Below are 18,203 nucleotides of genomic sequence, written 5' to 3' on the forward strand. Positions count from 1 at the left end.
TGAAAGCGCTCTAGGAACCAAGCAGTCGGCCAGTAATCTAAGGGAGGCTTAAAACACCATCCTTACCTCCAGAGAAGCACAGAACTGAAGAGACAGGATGTGCCACAGAAAAGGGTTGGCCCAACTCCTCAGGTTTCAAATGAGGTCACTAGGGCCAGGAGAGGTGGCACAACTCCCCCAGTAGGTCGGTGGAGGTGCTAAGATTTCAACAGAAATTCTGCTTCTGCTTCAGCCTTTGCTATCCCCAGACTATGTTTTTAAAATGTTTCTTTTACAGAGAATCTACCATCATTTTTAAATAAAAGGCACAAAACACCAGCAATCACGTCCCACTCCCACTAAAAAAAATTCTTAAATTGAAATCCAGACATCTTGTCTATGTCTATTAATTTCTGCAGCTACTTGTACATAAAGATGCCATACTGACAATAAACATAAAGTTTCCTACTATGAAGGTGAAAGAAAAAAGAAATGCTTATTCTATTTTTAATTTTAAGAAAAACCAACAAACCAGTACCTAAATTCTACTTGGCGTTTCTTTCAAAATGAACGTTTTCCATAGTAATTTTGAATTTTCCCTAGCTCAGCCCCCTTTTTGTAAGTAAACCAAGTGAAAAGCTAATTTGGGACTTTCTACAGATATGAAAGTAATCTACAGTGTTCATTTTTATTGCAAAACAACCTAATTTAACTATATGTGAAATCTATTTCACCCCAACTTAAAAGTTTTTATTAAAAGGCCCAAAATCAAAAGCCATGAGACCTTTGCCTCATAGTTTCTGTCCCATAGAATCTTTCTAAGTAAAGAACAAAGAACAACTCGAATTCCCATGACCGATTTTAAAGATTTTTGACATTGTGTTTTACATTCAATTATTAGGCTATCATCATTTCTGGTTATTAAATGGGAAAAGAAAAATACATATGTATTTTATATAACAACTTTGACATGAATGATACCATTTAAGAGAAATGCTTCTATTTTATTCCCCCTAAGAATACATCCATTTAAAACTTAATAAAGCGCTGACAATAGGTTTTGTGTGTTGCCCCTTACAGCCAAGAATAGTGAGTGGCCCGCAGGAAACTGGCTAAGTCTTTAAGGGCTGGGAGAGCGGGTATAAAAACAACTTCCAGAAATTCATCCCTGAGAACTTCTGACAAGTTGCAGAGCTGGTGATTTCATAAAAGGTAACAATGAAGAGTTAAATGAGCCATTTCTTATACACGAATTTATATGCTGATACACAGTAGGATCGAACCCACAGCTCCTACACAATGCATCTCCTGCATTGCAGGCAGATGCTTTACAGCTGAGCTACCAGGGAAGCCCATCCAAATGTTATTATCAATCAGTGAAATCACTACCTAAAGAAATCACCATGGTTCAAAGAAGTAACCCAAGACCTCCCATTTGCAGACGATATGGATTCAGTGGCGATATAGAGAGATCATTATGTTCAAGGAGCTCAAGACTAAAGCCAGGCCTCCCAATTCCCAGCGTTGTGCTGTTTTCCATTCAGATGATAAAAATAATTGCTTTGCTTTTATCCTCCTCCCTGCCTCTTTTCCAGCACAGATAATGAAGACAGCATGCTCTTAAGAGCTGTGTCAGACAGACCAAAGGCCCAAATAACATGAGGTTGCCAAAAAAACTAAAGATAATCAGATTTTTACTTCAATTTATTTAAGGCAGAACATCAAGGAAGGAATAGATAGATCTTCTTAGGACTGGTGATGTAGTGTAGATGGATGATAAGGAGAACTCCTCCACAGCGACTGAGACTTTGTCTACTCTTGGAGGAAGAAAACCTTCCACTTGAAGAGGACAGAAAGAACTTCTGTAAGTGGGAAAGTCAATCCTAAGAGGACACCTCTGGACAGGGTCAAGATGGAAAAGAGCCCAGTGAGATTTTCCAGTCATAATCTACCAAGAACTGTGGACAACGACAGGATTCAAACATAGGAGACCGCCAATTTTCAAAAAAGCCAATCCTAATGACCTATGTGGGAAAAGAATCTAAAAGACAGTGGACATACATATAACAGATTCACTCTACTGCATACCTGAAACTAACACATTGTAAGTCAACTATATTCCAATAAAGATTTTTTAAAAAAACAAAAACTAGAGACAGAAGAGCTTCAAACTCATCACAAGCAAGATTCTAGAGTAGACTAAAAAGCTGGTGTCTGAGTACCTCAGAGGAAGCAGTAGCTACCTGGAGCCAGGGTAAGTTCTGTAAGAATAAGTCACATGAGACTAACCCCACTCCACCATGTGGTCACCAAACTGGTAATTCCATATAGCAGATGTACAGTAGATTTGGTTGATATAGCATATATCCTTATGACAGGATGGCGAATTAAGAATCAGATGCTAGTGCAAACAGGAATAAGTCTCTGAACAACTTTACCTAAAACTGATAAACATTAATCTGAAGTAAAGTCTGTATGTGTGAGTGTGCTCAGTCCTGTCCAACTCTTTGCGACCCTATTGATTGTAGCCCACCAGGCTCCTCTTGTCCATGGGATTCTCCAGGCAATCCTGGAGTGGGTTGCCATTTCCTCCTCCAGGGGATCTTCCCAACCCAGGGACTGAACACAAGTCTCCTGAATTGCAGGCAGATTCTTTACCACTGAGTCACAAGGGAAGCCCTGTGTACGGAAACATTAAATTGTTCTGCCCTTGAGCTCAGCCTAGGCAACAATTTTATTCCTTAAAACACTGAAGAAACGCATAATCTGTGGATAACTTGGAATAAAAAACGGTTGTGAATGATTAATGTATAGATAAACAATCTAAAAGACTTTGAAAGGCTAGAACAGATGGTCATATACAGGAAATTTAGATAAATATTAAGTTTTATTCATGGGACTAAGAAGCCAATTGTACACATCCATGAATGAAGAGATGTGACTCAGCAGCAACATGTGTAAAAACAAACTTAGTTATTTCGAGATGACTGACCATCAAGAGTCAGCAATCTTGTTTTAGAAGGACTACGGTTGGAAAGCCATTGTTAAGAGAAATTATTCTATCTATCCCAGGTTCTGTGCTAAGCATTTTTAACAACTCTATTTAAGAGAAATAGGTAAAAACAGACTAAAAGTCCAGATAACTTACCCAACACAAGGCAGAAAGTAACAGCTAAAGAGTCTCCCTACTTTGGTAATCTGCAGCTGGCAATCTTAACCTTGAGGCTTCAGTGCTTACTGGGGCAGGGAGGGATGTTGGGGAGGAAAGGGGGAGCTCAGCAAGGGTTAGAATGGTTCTACTTACCATCAGTCAGCGTATAAGAAGAACATAGCAAACTGGTATATGTTCAGTATTCAAGGTAGTGAGATGATTCAATATCATGTCACTTAACAAGGGTTGAAAGATTTACCAACTTAAATAGGCTTCAAGGTAGGGTATGTAATTAGTTTTCAAAAATGTAAGATAGCCCACCTACAAACCATTCAAAAATGTAAGGTTTCCAAAGATGGCCCACCTACAAACCAATGAACACAGTCCTGGGAAAGCTCTAGGCTACACAGCAGCAGCAGAAACCCTGTGGAGCTCAAAAACAGAGGATGACAGCATAGAAAAGCCTAGGAAGCATTTGTCATCACTCCATCCCTCAGTCCAGAGCAGCTTGGTGTCAAGAAGGATCCCCTTGGAGGGATTTCACTCCATAAATAAAAGAACAGTAGGAGAACCCTGGTAGGCCTCCTCATCAACTCACAAAGGATGACAGTTAGAGAGGAAAAACAAAAGAACTATGAAACGATCAGAAAGCAATTAACAAAATGTCAACAGTGTGTCTTTTGCTATCAATAACTAAATTACTCTAAATGTAAATGGTTTAAATTCAAAGATAAAGAGTAGTTGAATGGACAAAAACTCAAGACCCAAGTATATGCTTCCTACAAGAAACTCACTTAAACTTTAAGGACTCTCACAGGCTAAAAGTGAAAGGATAGGAAAAGACATCCATGCAAATAGAAACTAAAAGAAAGGGGTACCTATACTTATGAGACAAAATAAACTTTAAGAGAAAAGCTGTAACAAGGGACAAATAAGGTCATTATATAATAATGAGGTCAGTTCATCAAGAGGATATACAATTATAATTATATGCATGCTGGTGGCTCAGATGGTAAAGAATCTGCCCGCAATGCGGGAGACCGAGTTCAGTCCCTGGATCGGGAAGATTCCCCTGGAGAAGAGAATGGCAACCCACTCCAGTATCCTTGCCTGGAGAATCCCATGGACAGAGGAGCCTGGAGGGCTACAGCCCACGTGGTCGCAAAGAGTCGGACACAACTGAAGTGACTTAACACACACAACAAATCTGAAGGCAGAAACAGCAATGCAAGCGTAGAGGACTTCACAATAGACAGATTATCCAGATAGAAAATCAAGAAGGAAATAAAGAACTTAAACAATACTTTCGGTCAAATGTACCTAACATACAAAACATTCCATTCAACAGCAGAAGAATACACATTCTTCTTACGCACACACATATCCTCCAGGAGAGTATTTTGGGTCACAAAATTAGTCTTAACAAATTTTAAGAAGATGAAAGCCATATAAAATATCTTTTTCAACCACAATGATTAAAGCTAGGAGTCAATACCAGGAAGAATGTCAGAATAAAAATCAGATGTGTGGAAATTAAATTACACTTCTAAAAAACCAACTGGTCAAAGAAGAACTCAAATAATCCAAAAATCTTGAGATTAAAAATAGAAACACAACATACAAAAACTTTTGGGATGTAACAAAGACAGTTCTAAGAGGGAAGTTTATAGTGATTAACACTTAAATTAATGAAAAAAGAAACATACATAAATCAATAAATGTGTTAACAAATGAAGAAAAAGCATTTAACAAAAGTTCAACATCCTTTAATAAGAATTCAACAAATTGGGTATAGAAGAAACATACCTCAACATAATAAAGGCCATATATAACAAACTCACAGATAATACCATACTCAACAGTGAAAAGATAGAAAGCTTTCCACGATCAGGAATAAGACAGGATGTCCTCTCTTATCATTTCCAGTCAACACAGTACAGAAGTTCTAGTCACAGCAATTAGACAAGAAGAATTAAAAGGCAGTCCAGTGGGAAAGGAAGAAATAAAAATGTTTCTTTGAAGATGACATGATCTTACATAGAAAATCCTCAGTATTCCAACAAAAAAACTGTTAGATCTAATAAATGAAGTCAGTAAAGTCACAAAACACAAAATCAACATACAAAAATCTGTACACTAATTAACCATCTTGAGAATAAAGAAAATAATGCCATTTACAATAGCATCAAAAAACAGTAAGATACTTAGGAATAAATTTAACAAATTTAACTATACATCAAAAACTGTAAGACACCGAAGATACTGAAGACAAATGGAAAGATACTCGTGTTCATGAATCAGAGGAGTTAATACTGTTTAAATGCCCATACTGCCCAAAGCCATCTACAGATTCAACGTAATCCCTGTCAAAACTGCAATTATTTTTCAGGAAAATAGAAAACAATTGTCCTAAAATGTGTATGGAGCAATAAAAGCCTGAATGGACAATGCAGTCTTAAGAAGAACAAGGATGGGGGCATCACACTTCCTGATTGCATATTATATCACAAAGCTATCAATATAGTATGGTACCGACATAAAAACAGACACAGAGATCAATGAAACAGAACTAAAAGCCCAGAAATAAGTCTATGCCTGTATGGTCAATATTTAACAATCAAACCAAAAATACTCAATGGGAAAAAGTCTCTTCAATAAATGATGCTGGGGAAACCAGACATACATATGCAAAAGAATAAAATTGGACCACTATCCTATACCACTCACAAAAATTAACTTGAAGTGGATTAAAGACTTGTAAGACCTGAAACCATAAGACTCCTAGAAGAAAATATGGCAGGGGAGCTCCTTAATGTCAGTCTTGGCAACGATTTTTGGATATGACACCGAAAGAACAAGGAACAAATGCAAAAAATCAACAAGTGTGACTGAAGTGAAAGTGAAGTCGCTCAGTCGTGTCCGACTCTTTGCGACCCCATGGACTGTAGCCTACCAGGCTTCTCAGTCCATGGGATTTTCCAGGCAATAGCAATGGGAGTAGATTGCCATTTCCTTCTCCAGGGGATCTTCCCAACCCAGGGATCGAACCCGGGTCTCCCACATTGTAGACAGATGCTTAACCGTGTGAGCCACCACTAAAGCTTCTGCACAACAAAAGAAACCATCAACAAAATGAAAAGGCAACCTACAGAATGGGAGAAAATATATGTAAACCATATATCTAGAGGTTAATATCCAAAATATATAAGGGACCTCATACAACTCAGTAGCAGAACAAAATCTCATTTTTCAAATGGGTAGGGACTTCCCTGGTGGTCCAGTGGTTAATATTCCAAAGCAGGGGGCACATGTTCAATCCCTGGTCAGGGAATTAAGATCCCACATGACACACCATGCAGTCAAATGATTAAATAAAACAAAACAAACAAAATGGGCAGAGAACCTACACAGATATTTTAACAAAGACAACATACAGCATCAGTGGCTATAGTTAAAAAAATATAATATTGCATACCGGAAAGTTGCTGAGAGTAGATCTTGAGTGTTCTCATCACAGGAAAAGTTAACTATGTGAGGAGATAAATGTGTTGATCATCTTGATCCTGGTAATTGCTCCACAATGTACATGTATATCAAATCATGTTGCACAATTTGACAAGTAATTGTATCTAAAGTTGAGGGAAGAAAACAAAGACAGACTGGGGTATCTCTGGTTATTAATCCCCCATTACTGAAAGTATTCAAGGACAATAATCAAATGGTCAACCATTTGGAGGTATGCTATACATGGGGATTGTTCACTTGCTAGAAACTAGAGAAAAACCTTTCGAGTTTCCTTCAGTCTTAAGACTATAACTCTAAACAAGAATTTCATTCATTTCCCCAGATAGAATGTACTGCTGCTGCTAAGTCACTTCAGTCGTGTCCAACTCTGTGCGACCCCATAGACAGCAGCCCACCAGGCTCCTCCATCCCTGGGATTCTCCAGGCAAGAACGCTGGAGTGGGTTGCCATTTCCTTCTCCAATGCATGAAAGTGAAAAGTGAAAGTGAAGTCAGTCAGTCATGTCTGACTCTTCGTGACCCCATGGACTGCAGCCCACCAGGCTCCCCCGTCCCTGGGATTTTCCAGGCAAGAGTACTGGAGTGGGGTGCCATTGCCTTCTCTGAGACAGAACGTACAGTTACCTAAAGAGGCCTGGGTAGCCTCTCATTTATATCTGAGAAGGACCAGCCATCTAACTTCTTGAGCAACATTCTCCTTCCCTCCCATGTATCTCAATATTTTCCAATGCAATCCACACCTGATACAAAGGAAAACATCACCATTAGCATCTGTGGGGATGCTGTAAATTAGGACTTGATGTAACAGTGGAATTACTAACAACCATCCAATATATGTATATTCTGCTTGGAGACCCTACAAAGTAGCCTAAATCGGCGTTTTAGCCATAAATGGGCTTACGCTCAAGTTGGAAAATTGAGAATTCAGTCAACAGTTTCAGAGATGGTGGCTTAAGCTTGCTTTGAGGACTGCGAGAGACTTCAGCTAGAAAGAAAAGGGGAACAAAGGAACAACGTCAAAGAAGTTAGGAAATACAGGGCTTGTTCCACAGGCAGTTACTAGTCCTGGCTAATGGGAGCAGAAGGTCCATGAGACCAGGCAATAGGAGACATGTGACTTGCCGATCATTTAAAAGGAATGCCATGAAAATCACCCTTTCCTGGATTCTTTCAGCTGCAGAAAGCCAGAAACACTAAAGATTACGAAAGTAGCTAGCAAACCCTTTTATAAGTAATTAGTGTCACCTTTTTGAAAGATGATGCTGGCCCCAAGTTAAACGATTCTGAACCCAGGTGATTCCAACAAACAGCCAGGCTTCGAATCCTGGGCTAGAGACTCAACTAACCCATAATCTCATTAATCACTGAGCACCCCATACTTTTTTAAACTAACACCTGGCCACACAGCAAACCAGGAGTCTGGTGGAGCAAGAAAAAGGACCAGGCACAGACAATAAACAACAGTCATTAGTGGGGAAGAGACAAATTTGCCCCAGAAGGACTTGCCTGAACCATTCAGCCCAACGAAAACTTCCTCGATAGTTAGAAGTCCTTAAGAGACTGCCTTTTCTCCAAACCCTTCTAGTTTACAGCATCCCTGCAAAGGCCATTGGTGACATTTCCCCTTGTATCAGGTGTGAAAATGTTTTAATCATGAAATTCAGAAACAATCAGCCCACTTGTTTTTCACCTTCTCAGCTCTACCCCGCCCTCTTCCACAAGGAGCGGGGTTTTCCACAGAAGAAAGGGAGCAGGATGGTCTATGACCCACAGGCGTGGGCTCCAGACTTTCATGTCTGAAGTCCCTCTGGACTAAGTCCAGAAAGATAACTCAGTCATTTCAACCTGATGACTGTCTGGTGATCAAGGTGAGGTAAGTTAATAGTATTATTTCATAATCCTTCAAATGTTTCCGACCACCCGCTGCAGGTGCAGGACTGACCCTGTCGACAGTACATCCTGGCCATGCTGCCCAAGACAGCAAAAGCTGAATTGACATTCACCCTCCTCACCTTCAAATTTCAGGGCTGTATCGAACGTTCGAAGCAGCAGGTCCTTAGAGACCATCAAGTCTACTCGTTCCTCTGTGACCAGATGAGGAAGCTGAGACCCACAGAGGGGTTATACCTGCCCCAGGTTACACAGCTGAGAGGCCAGAGACAGTCTCCATTCCTGCCCTGGACTCCCAGCCGAGGGCGGGAGTTCCTGCCCCCTGAGATCACACAGACATCTCACTGCGTTCTGAAACCTGGAGAACCTGCTCAAGCTCCCTTTTCAATGTCTCTTTTCCATTTGTTATCAATCTAACCATCACTTTCTGACACTTAATCTCTGCCAGGCACTACTAGAAGTGCTCTCTGCAAATTAACTCACTGAATTCCTCCAGCAACCCTAGAGGGCAGGTTACAGGGATTATCCCCATTTCACAGATGTGAAACCTGAGGTAGAGGGAGGCGACAGAGTCAGGTCCATCTCATGAGACGGACTGGCCCCAGAGTCCCCACTCTTAACCACTTGGTGATAATTTATAAAGGATAAATGCTTTAAATTATAAAATAATGGAAGAAGAGGTGCAAGCCTTGAAAAGGGCACAATCACTAGTGTATGATAATGAATCTAAGAGCTAAACCATACATTTTGTTGATATATGCAATATATTTCATGCTTTTTTTAAGGGATTTTGTGTCTGAGAGAAACATAGAAAGCATATTAACATTTTAAGCATTTTTAAAGGTAAAATGATCATGTACACAACAGTCAAAGTCTGCCACTTGAAACAGGCAGTGTATCTGAGTGCTGGTTCTACTCATGCTGTTATGTAAAGCGAAGGTGTCGCCCGTCTTCTCCTATGCTGGCCTTCATTCTCGGCTAGGAGGCACTCCTTTTACATCAACCCTCTCCAGAAATCAAACCTCAAAATACCAAATTGAGGATTAAAATAAGAGACTGTACCTCTGAAGATTACATTTTTTTTATAAAAATGTCGAAAATCAAGATCACTGGAACAAATGCCCAATATTCAATTATGTTTTCACTCTCCTTCATACTAAAAATGTCAAATCTCATTACCTTGGTTATCCAGGAGAAAAAGTCCAGGAGCAATCATGGTAGAAATAAGAAAATTACAATTGTGCCCAAGATCAAATTTCAAGAGAAAAATTGCAGTCAAGCTAAGAAGATGCACTGTCACAGAAAAAAGTTACCTGACATTTTATCAGCCAAAAGTCTTAGTGTTGAGTGTGGAGAGGCCCACTCAAAATGCAACAGATCCTAAAAATTCTAAAATCAGCAAAGTATTGCCTTAGATATGAACCGCACAGTACAGAGAATCAAAGCAGAGAGCAGAGCCAGGCATACAATAGGTCCTCAAATATTTGTCAAATACATATAAGAAAATGTTCATCAAAAGAGAGAAACATGATAGAGACTGCCAGAATGCAAAATAGCAATGATGCTGCTTAGAGGTTTTAAGAACTTTTAAATACCAAGATGATAGCACAAGAACTAAGGATTATATAGACTGGACAAAAATGGCAGAGTACCATCCAATCAGGGCAAAATGCTCTGTGATCTAGTACCTGACCTGTACTTCTTAAGAAAAATAACTCTTAAGCCCAGCCTGGCCTAAGGGAGGGATCTGGACCCAAGCCCTACAACGTGGCATAATATTTGCAGTACAACTCTAACATGGCAGAATTCCCTGAATTTGGTGCACTTCCATTATAACACTGTTTTTAATTTAGAACTCTCAACAGGAGTTGCTGGGCTTGGCCCATCTCTTCATAACAAATTCAAGGTCCCGCTAAAGCAACATAAATACAGATGCAATTAAACAAAAACTACATAAATCAGGTCTGCCATATCTGATCAGTAAATTAAAGCATAATAAAATTACAGTTGGCCTGGCAGTTTGAGAGTAATCTGGACTCTATGCAGTACCATTCTAGCCATATTCCAATTGCAAGGGGGTTTCCGACATTTATACCATAAATCTTTTTTCTGGGGAGTCACACTTGGTCATAAACTCTGGCTGAATGTGAAGTTAGAGCTTTAAGTACCGGTATAGGGGCTACCAATTCTGTACAGAATCCTTAATATAGAAGTAATATTATAGTCCTTTATGTTTTAATACCTCTTTAGAACACATTTCCTTTTCTCATATACCAAAGGAGGTCACGTAACAGAGCTCACCTGAAATTCCTGCGAAATTTAAGTCTGAGCCCCAAGAGTAGTTTCTTATAAAAGCACAATGAGAAAATATTCCAGACTCTTCTGCAGTACTCACATGATTAAGCAAACAAACAAAAAAAAGGTGTGAAACACAAGTGAGGAACCTGATGAAATTTCACAGAGCCTTAGTTACCAACTACTGTTTTCCTCTCTACCTTTAAGTGTTTCTAAACTGCTTAACAGACAGGAGAGGTGCTTCAAAGGAAAGTCTAAGGACACACCTGTTACATAACCTGTTCTTGGTTGACCAGGTTATATGGCTTTGATAAGGAAGAAAACATAATCAGAAGCAGGACAAACACTAATTCTCTGTTCTGCCTTCTCACATTAGCCAGGGCATTCACCTGAGTCACATGCCCAATAGCTAGCTCTGTGCCTCAGTTTCTCTAGTCACTAACCATGAGGTCTGCTGCTATCCAAATTCCTACTGGATCAAAGTCAATGAGCACAACAATCACACAGAAAGTCCACAAAGGAATATTAAACTGAAATGCTATGTGGTGTAAGAAAAAAGCCAAAGGTTTTTTGCAGTAGTCATTTGTTTTCCTCCAAATAACTCCATAGGAGTCAGCTTGGCCATAAATCAGGATAAGGTAAATACCTATGTGCTTTAAGAATGCACATATAAAAACTCAAGACAGATAAATTTAAAAGCTTCCCAGGTAAAGCTGTCACTGCTTGGACTATCCTGTTCAAAGATCAACCCACAGAACCCAAGAGAACAGGTCTTTGATTTTTTGTTGTGAAAAAAAGGACTTCAATTCCCCTGACATCTTCAAGGCCTAGAACACAAGATGGCAAAGCTTTAGAAAACCTGGGGCCCCATGGGACCCCAAATGATCAATTCTGTCTAAACATCTTACATTTTCTTATTTTTTATCTATTGGTGGGGGTCTGCTGATAAAACCTCTTTAACTCTGGATCTGCAGAGGTCTATCGCTACCCAGGCAGGGGTCAAGAAGGGAGACGCTGCGCAAACACAGATGTTGCTGCCAACTGAAACCAAGGAGAGGGGCAGGGGCTGCAATGGGTTCCTAGGGAGGCAGATGGATTCTCTCCTGGAAATCTAACTGGTGTCTGGGAAACGAGAGCTGGGTTTCCAAGGCGGCCTGAGCACCCAGCTTCTACAGAGCCCTTCATAGGCGAGGAAGCCTCCTTGGCGCCAGCACAGGACGTCATCATGCCCCACCGTGGAAAACTCCCAGCACAGGAACGTTAGGGGACCACCACGCACACCCCAGGTTCCCAGTGGAAAAGAGACCCACCACATAATCCTATGGAAGTCCAAAGGAATTCTGGCCGCCTCTCCTAACCAGGATAACTATAGATACCTTTTAAAGCACACTTACGTTTCCACGCGAAAGAAACGTTGGCGCTTATGTCCTGAGCGGAATTTCGCTCGCTCTGCTGCTCTCCGGGGACCCGCCGCGCACCCCTCACCCCGGAGCCAGGCATTGATGGGAGGGGCGATCCCAGCTTTCGAGGCTCTCTCTTCTCCACCGCAGGAAGACCGCTGATTTCCCCGGCACCCGAACGACAGAGACCCAGCTTCCACCCACCCATCCCCGGTCCCCGGAGCGGGGCCGGCAGGGGGCGAGAGGGGCCGCGCGGCCGGGGAACCCCGCGCTCCGCCGCCGCGCCGCCTCTGCACTTGTTGCAGTCCCCGAGGGGCCGGGAGGCGGCGGCCATCCTTCGCGCCGCTGAGTTCGCGGCAGCACCTCCTCCCACCCCCTGGAGACCCTGGAGCCTGGAGAAAGTAGCTCCGCGACGGCGAACTCAGGTGAGGCGGGCAAACTTTTCCGCCCCGAGGGGCCGGGGGACGCGAGGATGGAGCCTCCAAAGAGCACTTACCCGGAGCTGCAGCCCCACAGCCTCCGGCGCCCGAGCGAGGCGCTGCCCCCGCGCCCAGCCCGCGGGCGCCCGGAACGCGCCGCCCGAGCCTGGGAGGCTCTCCCCAAGCGGCCCACGCCCGGCGGCTGCGGCGCGGCCCGGCCGGCGCGAGGGGGCGGAGCCGAAGCCGCGCTCCGGGGCCGGGCTGGCTGCGCCCGCCGCTGAGGACGCCCCGCTCTCTCCGCGCCTGCCGGCTGCCGCTGGATCCGGCATCACATGGCCCGGCCTGCCCGCCGCCGCGCCCGACACGGGCTCCAGGAGGAAACCTGAAGCTGCCGTACCGCGCGGGCTCCGCCGGCCCCCTCCCGCCGCCGGCGGCCGCTCGCCTGGGCCTCCCTCCCCCGGCCCCCAGCACCAAGACCGGGAGAGGCTGCGGGACCGCGGGCGCGAGGTTGCGCCCGGATGGCGGCGCCCGCGCGCCCCGGATCCCACTGGAGTCAGGGGCCGGCTGCCCGCGCCTGAAAGGAGATGTGCAGGGCCCGAGGAAGGCCCAGCCTGCCCTCGGCCAAAAGCCACCACCGTTGTGACTGAACGTGCTCCAGTTCTTACCTAAACATCAGTAGACGCCTCTTGTTTCTCGAGGCTCACGATCCTCCAGCCCAGAGCTTCACCAGCTGTGTGATTCTCTGCGTGTTCACGCCCGCAAGGGGCTCATTAGAAGTCATCATAATTCTGACCAGTGCAAATTCGATGAGTGAAACAGGGCACCCAAAGCTGGTGCTTTGGGACAACCCAGAGGGATGGGTTGGGGAGGGAGTTGGGAGGGGGGTTCAGGATAGGGGGATACATGTACACCCGTGGCTGATTCATGTCGATGTATGGCAAAAACCACCACAATATTGTAAAGTAATTAGTCTCCAATTAAAATAAAAATTAACTTTTTAAAAAAGAATCAACAAAAAATAAAATTAAAATCAGAATTTTTACAAAAAATCATCATAATTCAAAAACATAAAAATCCTGTTACTTACCATAAACAGCAATATGAGAGGGAATCCCTTACCATCCACGGTGCTTTTCTGGTTAGAACTGATCACAACCCCAAGCAGAGAAGCCTCTCCATCAACCAGGCCTTCCTAAAAGTGATTTCAGATAATGATAGCAGTTTTAAAGACAAAAGTACCCATTTGATCTTTCTCATAATTAGATAGTGAAGGACAGGGAAGCCCGGCATGCTGCAATCCATGGGGTCGAAAAGAGTCTAACTAGACTTACCAAGTAAACAACAACCCATTTGATTTTTCTCATAATTACCTTGAGTCTTTGTTTTGGTTTTCCTATAAAGACCTGTCAGAACCAGACAGAACAGGACAGGGGAGTAGGCCAAAGGAACTGTATACCAAGACACCCCTTCACCAGCTGTCACCAACACCCCTCCCAGGCGGTGGTCAATTTCGCCTCCCTGTCCGTCCTCACCTTGCCCAGGCCACCTTGCAGACAGGGCAGCCAGAGCAAGAGGGCATAGCTGAAGAGGAGAGCAAGAAAACCCTGCCTTGTGTCCAAAGTCACAAAGGTTCAGCCTTTTGCCTTGATAAAGGGGCCCCAGCCTGTCATTGCACACTAGACCTCATGCTACAATCCCACCTCCTATTTCACAGATCTGGGACCCCAAGGCCTGGCCTCAGGCATAGCCTTTTAAAGACAAGTAAGTTCCTGCCCATTGCCAGGTCTTCAAAGTACTGGACAAAAAATAAAAACAATAATATTGTTTTCAAAACTAAAACATACTTCCAACCATAAATGTCTGCTGGAGTTGAGATGAACCAACACACTGGACAAAAATGGTTTCCAATCCATGGTGAGCAAAAGCTTGGATGGATTAGTGGCCTTAGTTGTTATGCTCCTTTCTGCTTCTGCTAAGTCGCTTCAGTCATGTCCGACTCTGTGCGACACCATAGACGGCAGCCCACCAGGCTTCCCCATCCCTGGGATTCTCCAGGCAAGAACACTGGAGTGGGTTGCCATTTCCTTCTCCAATGCATGAAAGTGAAAAGTGAAAGTGAAGTCTCTCAGTCGTATCCAACTCTTAGCAACCCCATGGACTGCAGCCTACCAGACTCCTCCATTCATGGGATTTTCCAGGCAAGAGTACTGGAGTGGGGTGCCATTGCCTTCTCCATGTGCTCCTTTGTACATCACCTCAGTTCAGTTCAGTCACTCAGTCGTGTCCGACTCTTTGCAACCCCATGAACCACAGCAGGCCAGGCCTCCCTGTCCATCACTAACTCCTGGAGTGTACCTAAACTCATGTCCATTGAGTCAGTGGTGCCATCCAACCATCTCATCCTCTGTCGTCCCCTTCTCCTGCCCTCAATCTTTCCCAGCATCAGGGTCTTTTCAAATGAGTCAGGCTCTTCGCATCAGGTAGCCAAAGGATTGGAGTTTCAGCTTCAACATCAGTCCTTCCAATGAACACCCAGGACTGATCTCCTTTAGGATGGACTGGTTGGATCTCCTTGCAGTCCAAGGGACTCTCAAGAGTCTTCTCCAACACCACAGTTCAAAAGCATCAATTCTTTGGCACTCAGCTTTCTTTATAGTATAACTCTCACATCCATACATGACTACTGGAAAAATCATAGCCTTGACTAGACGGACCTTTGTTGACAAGGTAAAGTCTCTGCTTTTTAATATGCTGTCTGCTGCTACTGCTAAGTCGCTTCAGTCGTGTCCGACTCTGTGCGACCCCATAGACGGCAGCCCACCAGGCTCCGCTGTCCCTGGGATTCTCCAGGCAAATGTGCTATCTAGGTTGGTCATAACTTTCCTTCCAAGGAGTAAGCATCTTTTAATTTCATGGCTGCAATCACCATCTGCAGTGATTTTGGAACCCCAAAAAATAAAGTCAGCCACTGTTTCTACTGTTTCCCCATCTATTTGCCAGGAAGTGATGGGACTGGATGCGATGATCTTAGTTTTCTGAATGTTGAGCTTTAAGCTAACTTTTTCACTCTCCTCTTTTACTTTCATCAAGAGGTTTGTTAGGTCTTCTTCACTTTCTGCCCTAAGGGTGGTGTCATCTGCATATCTGAGGTTATTGATATTTCTCCCAGCCCAGTGTTTCTCATGATGTACTCTGCATATTAGTTAAATAAACAGGGTGACAATATACAGCCTTGACGTACTCCCTTTCCTATTTGGAACCAGTCTGTTGTTCCATGTCCAGTTCTAATTGTTGCTTCCTGACCTGCATATAGGTTTCTCAAGAGGCAGTTCAGGTGGTCTGGTATTCCCATCTCTTTCAGAATTTTCCACAGTTTATTGTGATCCACACAGTCAAAGGCTTTGGCATAGTCAATAAAGCAGAAATAGATGTTTTTCTGGAACTCTCTTGCTTTTTCCATGATCCAGAGGATGTTGGCAATTTGATCTCTGGTTCCTCTGCCTTTCCTAAAACCAGCTTGAACATCTGGAACTTCATGGTTCACGTATTGCTGAAGCCTGGCTTGGAGAATTTTGAGCATTACTTTACTAGCATGTGCTGCTGCTGCTGCTAAGTCGCTTCAGTCGTATCTGACTCTGTGTGACCCCATAGACAGCAGCCCACCAGGCTCCCCCGTCCCTGGGATTCTCCAGGCAAGAACACTGGAGTGAGTTGCCATTTCCTTCTCCAATGCATGAAAGTGAAAAGTGAAAGTGAAGTCGCTCAGTCATGTCCAACTCTTAGCGACCCCGTGGACTTCAGCCTACCAGGCTCTTCCACCCATGGGATTTTCCAGGGAAGAGTACTGGAGTGGATTGCCATTGCCTTCTCCGACTAGCGTATGAGATGAGTACAATTATGCAGTAGTTTGAGCATTCTTTGGCTTTGCCTTTTTTAGGGATTGGAATGAAAACTGACCTTTTCCAGTCTTGTGGTCACTGCAGAGTTTTCCAAATTTGCTGACATATTGAGTGCAGCACTTTCACAGCATCATCTTTTAGGATTTGAAATAGCTCAACTGGAATTCCATCACCTCCACTAACTTTGTTTGTAGTGATGCTTCCTAAGGCCCACTTGACTTCACATTCCAGAATGTCTGGCTCAAGGTGAATGATCACACCATCGTGATTATCTGGAGAGTGAACATTTTTTTGGTATAGTTCTTCTGTGTATTCTTGACACCTCTTCTATGTCACTAGTACAGTGCATTTTCTGCTTTCTTTCTCCCCTCTCCTTTTTTTCAGTACTTCTGTCAGAGAAGAAAATAAGAAAATGTGGGAGGAGGACCAACTATTATTAGAAGTTACCCCCAAACCCCTTCTCCACTAAAATGAAACAAACAAGCAAAACTAGTGTTGTGGAACCCTCAGCACCTGAGGACATATAATCATGCTATCTGCAGTTTTCTTGTCTTCTCTCAAGCTCTGAGCTTGATCAATATTTAAATAAGTACCTGGCTTCAACTTCTGCTGGTTCAAATATTAAGCAAAGTGTACTCTAGCACCTTAAAAGAAGCCTGTGAATGTATGGAGCAGGAAACTATCAATTGTATAAATAGTCCCTGTGTCTGATTGATTTTGTTGCTCCAGATATAGGTCACTCAGGACACTGAGACAGTGCTAAGCTTGGCTGGGATGGCATTTGTTTAGAATTCAAAGACTATTCTCTGGCCCCAGAGAAGGGTCATTCAGCCAACAAGAAAACAGGTTGGTAATTCAGTTGGGAAAATTCTTGCTGGGACAGTGAGTATTAGGCCAGTGTCCCAGCTCATCTCTGTCTTTTCTAGTTATTCAGTCTCCATTCGTCCTTACAGACTTCAGTCAGAGCTCGTCCATAAATCCTTTCTTCGTTGTCCGGTTTCTGCCAGCCTCTGAACTTTGGCAAAGCTTAATGATCTTACCACGCAGTTTAGCACCTGATTCTATTCTCTGTCATGTGTTGGACTATTACAGTTACTTATCCTCTTCGCTTGTCATTTCAAGGGCAAAGACTGTCTCTTACCCTAGTAATCTCCAAAGTCCTAACACAGGCACCTCTGGAGTATTTAATACTTGTTTTTTTAAAGTGCACTATCATATCAGTTATTCAGATTGGAAAAATATATATCATAATTTTCAAACTTTTCTTTAATGGAATATAACCACTCCAAATTCTATTAGCTACTTAATTCTTTCCTGCTCTTCATTCTATTTCCTTTGCCAGTAATTCTCAAAGATTGAATAACATTGTAAATCTAATGTTTGGACATAGCAGTTGGGAAATTTTCAATGTTTCCTAAATAAAAGCATGATACTAGAAGACTATAGATTTGGGGTTGGGGGGACAAGTTTTGGAACTAGAAATAAGATGAGCTTGGGAAGAGCCAACCTTTCTAAGTCTCCATTTCCTCAACTGTTAAATGAGCATAAGAATAGTATTTATTATTATTGTGAAGATTAAATGACTGAAGGTGATTATGGGACATTTAATAAGGATGCAGGAAATGGTGGCAATTAATATTTCAGGG

The 18,203-nt window shown here is 43.0% G+C and overlaps 1 protein-coding gene across 3 annotated transcripts in view; it reads right to left on the reverse strand.

Annotated features, from left to right (window-relative positions):
* ARHGEF28 (Rho guanine nucleotide exchange factor 28) overlaps positions 1-13,972 on the reverse strand; it is a 339,510-nt gene extending 325,538 nt beyond the window's left edge. The window contains exon 1 of one of the 3 annotated variants that reach the window (XM_061393271.1): positions 13,746-13,972. The gene's annotated coding sequence lies outside the window, so the exon portion shown is untranslated. The other 2 variants (XM_061393269.1, XM_061393268.1) reach the window with 2 other exon arrangements.
* Between the last annotated feature and the right edge of the window lie 4,231 nt (positions 13,973-18,203).

This window comes from Bos javanicus, chromosome 20 (assembly GCF_032452875.1).
Source record: "Bos javanicus breed banteng chromosome 20, ARS-OSU_banteng_1.0, whole genome shotgun sequence".
NCBI classification, from domain to species: domain Eukaryota; kingdom Metazoa; phylum Chordata; class Mammalia; order Artiodactyla; family Bovidae; genus Bos; species Bos javanicus.